This window comes from Pithys albifrons, chromosome 14 (assembly GCF_047495875.1).
Source record: "Pithys albifrons albifrons isolate INPA30051 chromosome 14, PitAlb_v1, whole genome shotgun sequence".
In the NCBI taxonomy this organism is placed as follows: Eukaryota; Metazoa; Chordata; class Aves; order Passeriformes; family Thamnophilidae; genus Pithys; species Pithys albifrons.
This window is the reverse complement of record NC_092471.1, coordinates 1,085,326-1,092,923: the sequence shown is the minus strand read 5'-3', so window position 1 is coordinate 1,092,923 and position 7,598 is coordinate 1,085,326. Positions and strand designations below refer to the sequence as shown.

At 57.4% G+C, this 7,598-nt stretch overlaps 1 long non-coding RNA gene across 1 annotated transcript; it reads right to left on the bottom strand.

The window, feature by feature from the left end:
• Window positions 1-773: 773 nt before the first annotated feature.
• Window positions 774-3,117, bottom strand: LOC139678557 (uncharacterized). The gene is made up of 3 exons (XR_011699050.1): window positions 3,034-3,117; window positions 1,953-2,042; window positions 774-1,786 (listed from the first exon to the last, which is right to left on the bottom strand). It is a non-coding gene; the product is annotated as an uncharacterized lncRNA (long non-coding RNA).
• Between the last annotated feature and the right edge of the window lie 4,481 nt (window positions 3,118-7,598).

Sequence of the window (7,598 nt, the reverse complement as noted above, 5' to 3'; positions counted from 1 at the left end):
TGCATCCCACTCCCAGCCCTGCTCCAGCCTTCCCATGCCACCTGCATATGAATGAAGGGAAAACAGGACATCAATTACTGTGGTCAGAGATGGAAATGGTTGTTCAGCTGGGCTGGGAGGGCCCCCAGGTGCTGGTTACTCACTCCTTGTATCAGGTGAGCAAAATGCTAATTGGAAGGGCCCAAAGTTCCAGCCCTGCTCCCTTGCTGCTGGAACACCACTGGGACACGTGTGGCAGGAGGGGAATGGCCACCAAGTGTCCCCCACCACCAGCCCCTGGGACATGGGGCCACGTTGGGAAAGCTCCTCCCTGCTGGCAGGTATTGCTCCCATGGCACATCCAGCAGCGAGCGGGGGTCAAAGCCACCAGACAGGGGCAGGACAGGGGCAGGACAGGGCCAGGAGAGGGACAGGAGAGGGACAGGACAATCCATACAGAATGTGACACTACAAATCCTGACCCAGCTATTACTCAAACACACATCAGGCCACCAGTCCTTCCTGGGCATTCCCATGCCGGGCTCAGGGTCAGGTTCACAGCAAAGGTGCAGAAGGGAAGCCCTGACAGCTCTTTGTTCACTGCCTGGGAGAGGATGAAGTTTGTATCTAGAAATTCCACCTGAACATGAAATTGAAAAAAAATGTGACAATAAATAAAGGAATTATCCAACACACTCCCCCCCCCCCCCGCCCCCCCCCAAAAAAAAAATCTCTGTCACAAAGCTTGAAATTGTTTTCTGAAGCATTTTGGTTTAATTTTGACATTTCAGCTAAGAGGAAAAATGCTAAAATTGGAACCCCCAGACCTTGCGGTATGTTTTCATAATTATTCACAAAACACGTTGATGAAATATATATGTTTCCACAAAGCCCTTCTGGTGTGTGGAATCAACGTTTCCTGACAACAGCATTCCATTGGAAAGTGTTTGGTCACCTCTCAAAAATGCTTGTGCTTCTCAGAGATGCTCATGCCCACCCTTCCCACACTGCCCATGTTGCCCCCCATCCCTGGAGCACCCCCAGAGCTGCTCTCACCCCAGCTCTGTGGAGGGCATTGGCTGGGGGGATGGAAATAGCAGAGAAGCTTGAGATAATAATTTCCCTAATATTTTGATAATTTTAATTTTCCCAGCAGAAGGCTGGGGGCAGTGCCCAGACTGGGGGGCTGTTCCCAGGCTGGGGACCCCTGGCCTTGCCCAACCCCTCATGCTCAGGCTCTCCCAGGACTCCAGTTCTCTGCTAGGAGTCCATAACACCTTCTATCAGACCAGGAGGTTCCTTGGGCTATGTTTGCATAGACTGGGGCAGGAATGTGGCTCCTCCACTCTGTGGGCAGCAGCCAGGAGGGTTGTCAGGGTGTCAGAACCCTCCCTACTCCTCCTCCAGGTGGGCACCTTTGCAAAGAGATGCCCCATCCATAGGGATACCTCAGAGCTGGGGCAGTAGCCAGCAATGCCACCTCCACAGCTTCCTCAGCTCTGTTGGGGTGAGCTCAGGGATGCCCCAACATTTTCTTTCTCTTTGGAGTCTTCTCAGCTCTTTCCCTGGACCATTGCTGGGTTTGGGGTGCTTTTTAAATTACATGCTCCAACAGAGGGATGCTGCAGTGCAGTCCAGGTGCTTGGCTCCCTGTGCTGCTTTCAGGCTGCTGAGGGCACGTGGAGGGAATTTAGGTGATCCTCATGGGTGAGTTGAATGAAGCAGAACATGTAGTAAGAGACGAATGCACTCCATGGGAACCTCCATGGAACTGCTTGGGAAGGATTCTCCTGAAGCAGTGGTGGCCCTGGAGTGGAGGTGCTCCATAGGCACAAGGCTCTTGCCAGGGTTCTGCAGATACCCCAAATCCCTGTGCCAGCTCCGTGTCTGCTCCCAGTGCTGGCAGTGGCTGGGGCCTCATGAGCTCTGGCAGCTGGGGACAAGTGCTGGCACAGGGAGCCAGGACATCTCACCTCTGGTGATTAATTATCCCCTGAGCCTGCCGACTTCTTCACCTCCAGACATAATTCAAAGTCTCTTAAAAATCCGTGTTTTTCTTCTCCCTGTACCATTTAATTAGTTACACATGTCCTCGGGACAATAATTTTTATAGCGCACTTGGAAAATTAAAAGAAAAAGGTGATAAGGCTTCCCCACTCCCTGCCGGCCTCTGCTCCGAGCTCGCAGGGTCTCGGTCCCCGCGCTCAGGGGGCTGCGGGGGGTGCCCGAGGGGACACTGGCTCTGCAGGGCGCTTTGCCCGGGAGGAGGAGACCCCCACCGCTGCCCTCTGTCCTCCCCGAGGGGTTCCGGGACCCAGGGGGGCTCTGCTGCTGCCCCACGGGAGGGTGGGGGGATGGCGCGGTGCTCCCGGCGGGCAGAGTCCGGCAGAAACTGCCCGCTGCCCGCAGCCCCCGTGCCCTGCCCGCAGCCCCCGTGCCCTGCCCGCACCCCCGTGCCCTGCCCGCAGCCCCCGTGCCCTGCCCGCACCCCGCAGCCCCCGTGCCCTGCCCGCACCCCCGTGCCCTGCCCGCACCCCGCAGCCCCCGTGCCCTGCCCGCACCCCCGTGCCCTGCCCCGCACCCCGCAGCCCCCGTGCCCTGCCCGCACCCCGCTGCCCCCGTGCCCTGCCCGCACCCCGCAGCCCCCGTGCCCTGCCCGCACCCCGCAGCCCCCGTGCCCTGCTCGCACCCCGCTGCCCGCAGCCCCCGTGCCCTGCCCGCAACCCGCTGCCCGCAGCCCCCGTGCCCTGCCCGCACCCCCGTGCCCTGCCCGCACCCCGCAGCCCCCGTGCCCTGCTCGCACCCCGCTGCCCGCAGCCCCCGTGCCCTGCCCGCAGCCCCGTGCCCTGCCCGCAGCCCCCGTGCCCTGCCCGCACCCCCGTGCCCTGCCCGCAACCCGCTGCCCGCAGCCCCCGTGCCCTGCCCGCACCCCCGTGCCCTGCCCGCACCCCGCAGCCCCCGTGCCCTGCCCGCACCCCGCTGCCCGCACCCCCGTGCCCTGCCCGCACCCCCGTGCCCTGCCCGCACCCCGCAGCCCCCGTGCCCTGCCCGCACCCCGCTGCCTGCTCTCCGCGTTGCCGGGGAGACGGCAGGTAAAGCTGCCCGAGGAGTATTTGCATAACCTGCTCCTTCCCCAACTTCACCCGCTTTGGGGAAGAAAAGGGAGGGGAAAAATCCCCAACCCGCCTGGAAGAACAAATCCTGGAGCCGCTTGGCCCGATCCTGCTCCTGTGCACAGGGCCAGCCCTTCCTCCTGCTGTCTTACACTGCAGCAAAATCCGACCCTGCTCCTGATAAAAACAAGGGGTCCTGTCTCCCTTTTATATAAATAAATATGTAAATCCATCTCTCCTCCTGTGCAGGTCTTTCCTGTCTAAGTCTTCACGGCTTCAGTAGATTTCCTGTGGATGACCAACATGGATTCCCAGAATGGTTTGGGGTGGAATGGAATGGACCTCAAAGCCCATCTGGAGGGAGGCAGGACCTGCTCCCAGCCCCGCTGGTGCCCCACCAGCCCTGGATCCTCTCTCTTTGTCCCCTTCCAAGTGATGCAGACCCTAATGGTGTGAGGTCCCATGTCCACTCCCCCCATCCTGGCTGGAGCATTTGGACCAGCCCAGGCTCTGCTTGTTCACAATATGCTGTTCTTTGCCAATGCTCCAACACTTGAGTTGCCATCCAAAAACACAAGACAAAACACAAGCAGGGGGAAGCACGGGCAGACTCAGAGCACAGTCCCAGAGTGGGTGCCATGGATTCATCTGTGGTGAAATGTTTGCAGAGAAATGCAGGAATTCAGCCTGGGATGAGGGCTTTGCACAGCCCATGTAAGGAAATATTTGCTTTAAAGGAGGAAATCAAACTCCCCAGGCCCAGCTCTCTCCTCCCCATTGTCACGGAGGTGACCAGCCCGTGCCCCGTGTCCCACACACTGCTGCTGGCACATGGCACAGGGGACTGTGGTGCACAGTGGCTGCTGAGCTCCAGCCACCACACACTCCACATCCCTCACCTGCCTGAAGTGGGAGAGACGAAAGGAAAGGGGAGGGAGGGAAGAGTCCCCTTGAAATGTGGATTTATGGTCACCGGCGACAAGTGCAAGTGACTCTCAGAGATCTCCAGGTTTTATGAGCAATGCTTGAGGGTTGACTGGCTGCTTAAACACATCTCTGCTAATCCCAGCACAGCGTAGCCAGCTCAAATTGGAAAAGAAAAAGGTTTAGTGGGAAGACAGGGGGAAAATGAGAACATAAAACATATTTTACTTCATGTTGGAGGAATATGTAATTTACAGCAAATTGATGTTAAACAAATACTAGAGGCGGCCACAGAAGTGGGGGACGGAGCAGAGGAGCTGCTTCTCCAGTGAGGGAGAAAGGGCCCAGCTGACAGTGGCACTTCTGCTCCTCTCCAGAGGCATGTCCCCATACCTGGCAGTGCCAGGGCAGGGACAGAGGACAGTCTGGGACAGGGGACACAGGAGGAGAATTCCCAGGGAGCCACAGGTTCTTCATTTTTACCCAGACCCCTCCTCACTGTGCTGTGTCTCTGCCTCACTCCTGCACTGTTCCAGCTGGGAATGGGTTCCCACTGCCAGAGGGAAGGGTTAGATTGGATATTAGGAGGAAATTTCTCACTGGGAGGGTGGGCAGGCCCTGGCACAGGTTGTCCAGAGAAGATGTGGCTGTCCCATCCCTGGGAGTGTCCAAGGCCAGGCTGGAGCCATCTGGTCCAATGGAAGGGGTCTCTGCCCATGGCAGGTGGTTGGAATGACATTGAAGGTCACCCAAACAGTTCCATGCTTGTGTGGCACACGGTGCCCCAGGGACCCTCACAGCCCCCTCATTGCCCAGGCAGGCTCAGACAGGTCTCTGTGCCAGGGATGTGCTTCCCCCAGGGACAGCCCCAGAGCAGCTCATCCAGCTGCTCCCTCTCACCTGCCCGTGGGAGGAGACAGAAACCCAGCCCAGGTGGGACCAGCCCTGGCAGTGGCAGCAGAGGGTTTGCTGCAGGGGCTGTCAGAAGCTGTTTCCTGGAGAAAGGGAGCTTCCTTCTCCATCCTCCCTTCCATTAGCATTGCTGGGGTGAAGTAGGGTGTGTTTAGGTCTGGGGAGAAGAGCAGCTCTGGTGGAATAATGAGCAGTTACAGGCCAGGCTGTGCCTTCCAAGGGGAGTAGGAGCTTGGAGGGAGTTCTGCTTCCCCTTCCAAGGCTGTCCTGCCCTTTCCCTGCCAGGTGCTCGCTGTGTCAGTGCCAACACCTCTGTCACCTCTCTGCCACGACCCCTTTTCCAGCAGTGCTGTGAAACACAATTAAGAAGATGCTCTTTTCCTGCTGTGTCCAGCTGCTTCCCTCCACACTGCTGGCTCTGACCTTCCTCTTCTCCTCTGCCACCCACCAGCCCTGAGGCCACTGTGGATGGGCAGAGTGGGGGTCAGGACTGTCACTCCAGGCTGCGCTGTCCCCCCACTGTGGTCACAGTGCACATGAGGGGTGTGTTGTCTCCATCTCCAGTTCCCATCCCAGCTCCGGGGCAGCCAGAGGTGGCAGTGGGGGGTTGAGACGAGTCACCACCCTCAGACAGAGCCATGTGGTGCCTCTGTGGCTCCCTGCCTTGAGGAATGCTCGCTCTCACTCACCACGGGCCCTGCCCGGCTCTCCACAGCAGCCCAGCAGCCTCAGGCTACCAGGAAATTTATTAGACTTGTAAAACTTCAGGGCTCAAATCTAATTGTCTCCTTCTCCCCCAGCTCCCTGGAGGAAGCACTTTGATTTAAGCCCCCATTTCAAACCCAGCCAGCGCGTCAGCACTCGGCGCTCAAAGTCAAATGAGCAATTTGTGCGAGGGCCAGAGGATAATTACAGCCCGCGTTGCTCAGAGGTCGGGGACCAGGGAGCAGCTCGTGTCCCGATGGAGGGGAACCCCTGGCTCCAGGACACCAGTCCACCTCATCCGACCTGGACTGGGACAGGGCTCAGAGATCCCAGCTCACTGTGACAGGAGCCAAGGGCAGGAACGTGGCACTTGTTCTCCAGCAGAAGCAACCCCTGAACGTGAACACAAAAACCTCTGACACAGCTCTGCCTGCACGGCTGAGAGCCCCCAGATTTGCAGAGGGACACAGAAACAGCTGTGAGGGGAGTCAGGCTGGTTTAATGGCATAAGAGCTTCAGCTGAGCAGGGTTTGCTGGGCCACAAAAAGCAGCATCTAATGAGTAGGAAATGGAGTTACAGACAAGTCTTGAGGGGATGGGTGGGGAAATGAAGGGGATCAGAAATGAAGGGGCTGAAGGCTCGTATTGGGGTTTAACCCCACTCTGGAACTCAGCCCCACACAGCCCATTGTCTTCAGAGACTTCAGGGTTGTCCCTTTCTCCAACATTTTGAGGGCTGAGGACTTCCCCACATTCATGACTATGCTTGGGTTGAAGGCTGGCTGTGGAAATGGGGACTGGGATGGTGTGGGATGAAGGAGATGCTCCCACTTTGGGAAGTTTTCCCAAAGCTGGTCAGGCTGTGGAGGGAGGGATGTTCTACTGCAGCCTTGGAAATGGCCCAGGTTCTTTTGGCACTGTAACTCCCTTTAATACTCCTGTGTAGCCCCTTGCTGACCCTCCTGTGCCTGTCCTGCCTGTGCCACACTGCCCAGTGATGGGAACTCTGCCCCAGCCCTGCCTGATCCTGTGTCCACATGGAACACGAGGCTTTTTGTGTGAGGAAGTGCATTTGTGTGATCCTTTGACTAGAAAACCATCCTGAGCTCACTAAATCCCCTCAGCCTTTCAGATGGCTTCACACAGGCTGTTTAATTGGTCATTTTTTGTGATTATCTGGAGGGTTGTCCTGGCAGGGGTAGGACTCCATGGCAGGCTGTAATCCCAGGGCTCCGTGTCACCAGCTCCGCTGGCTGTGGCCACTCAGGGTTTGCTGCCTGAAACAGCTTCATTACAGCAAATTATAAACTTGAGTAGATTTTGTAGCTCTGCTCGGGGCCTGCCTGGCACGAGCTAATCTGCTTCCCTCAGCAGCCTCTGCCTCTATTCTCTGTTAAAGGTGAACTTGGTTTCCCTTTCCTCAACCAAACTTGCCCTGAGCAGGGCTGGCCATGGCAGAGCTGCCAGGCTGGGCACCTTCTGCCCCTGCATATCCCATCCTCCTTCCAGCTTGGAGAGGGTGGGGAGCAACATCCTGGGGGTGCTGCAGGGCAAGGGCCAGCCCTGTAGAGCATCCAGTCTTCTCCCACCCCTGGAAGTGTCCAAGGCCAGGTTAGACAGGACTTGGAGCAACCTGGTGTCATGAAAGATGTCCCTGCCCATGGCAGGGGGTTTGGAATAAGATGAGCTGTAAGGTCCCATCCAATCCAGGCCATTCCATGACTGTCATTTCCAAATGGGATGCTGAGCCCAGGCAATAGGGCTGCTGCACCTGATGGCTCACAGCTTGCCAGGCTGAGGAAGGATCCCACATGGTGTGTGAACTTGCAGCCTTTCCTGACTCCCAGTTTCCTGGTACTCACAAGCTGCTTCCAGGCAATTTGCAAATAAGAAAGGAAGTTAAAATTCAGTCTCCAGAAATAGCTGATTTCTGGGTTTGCAACTTGTCTGGGAGCTGCTCGCAAT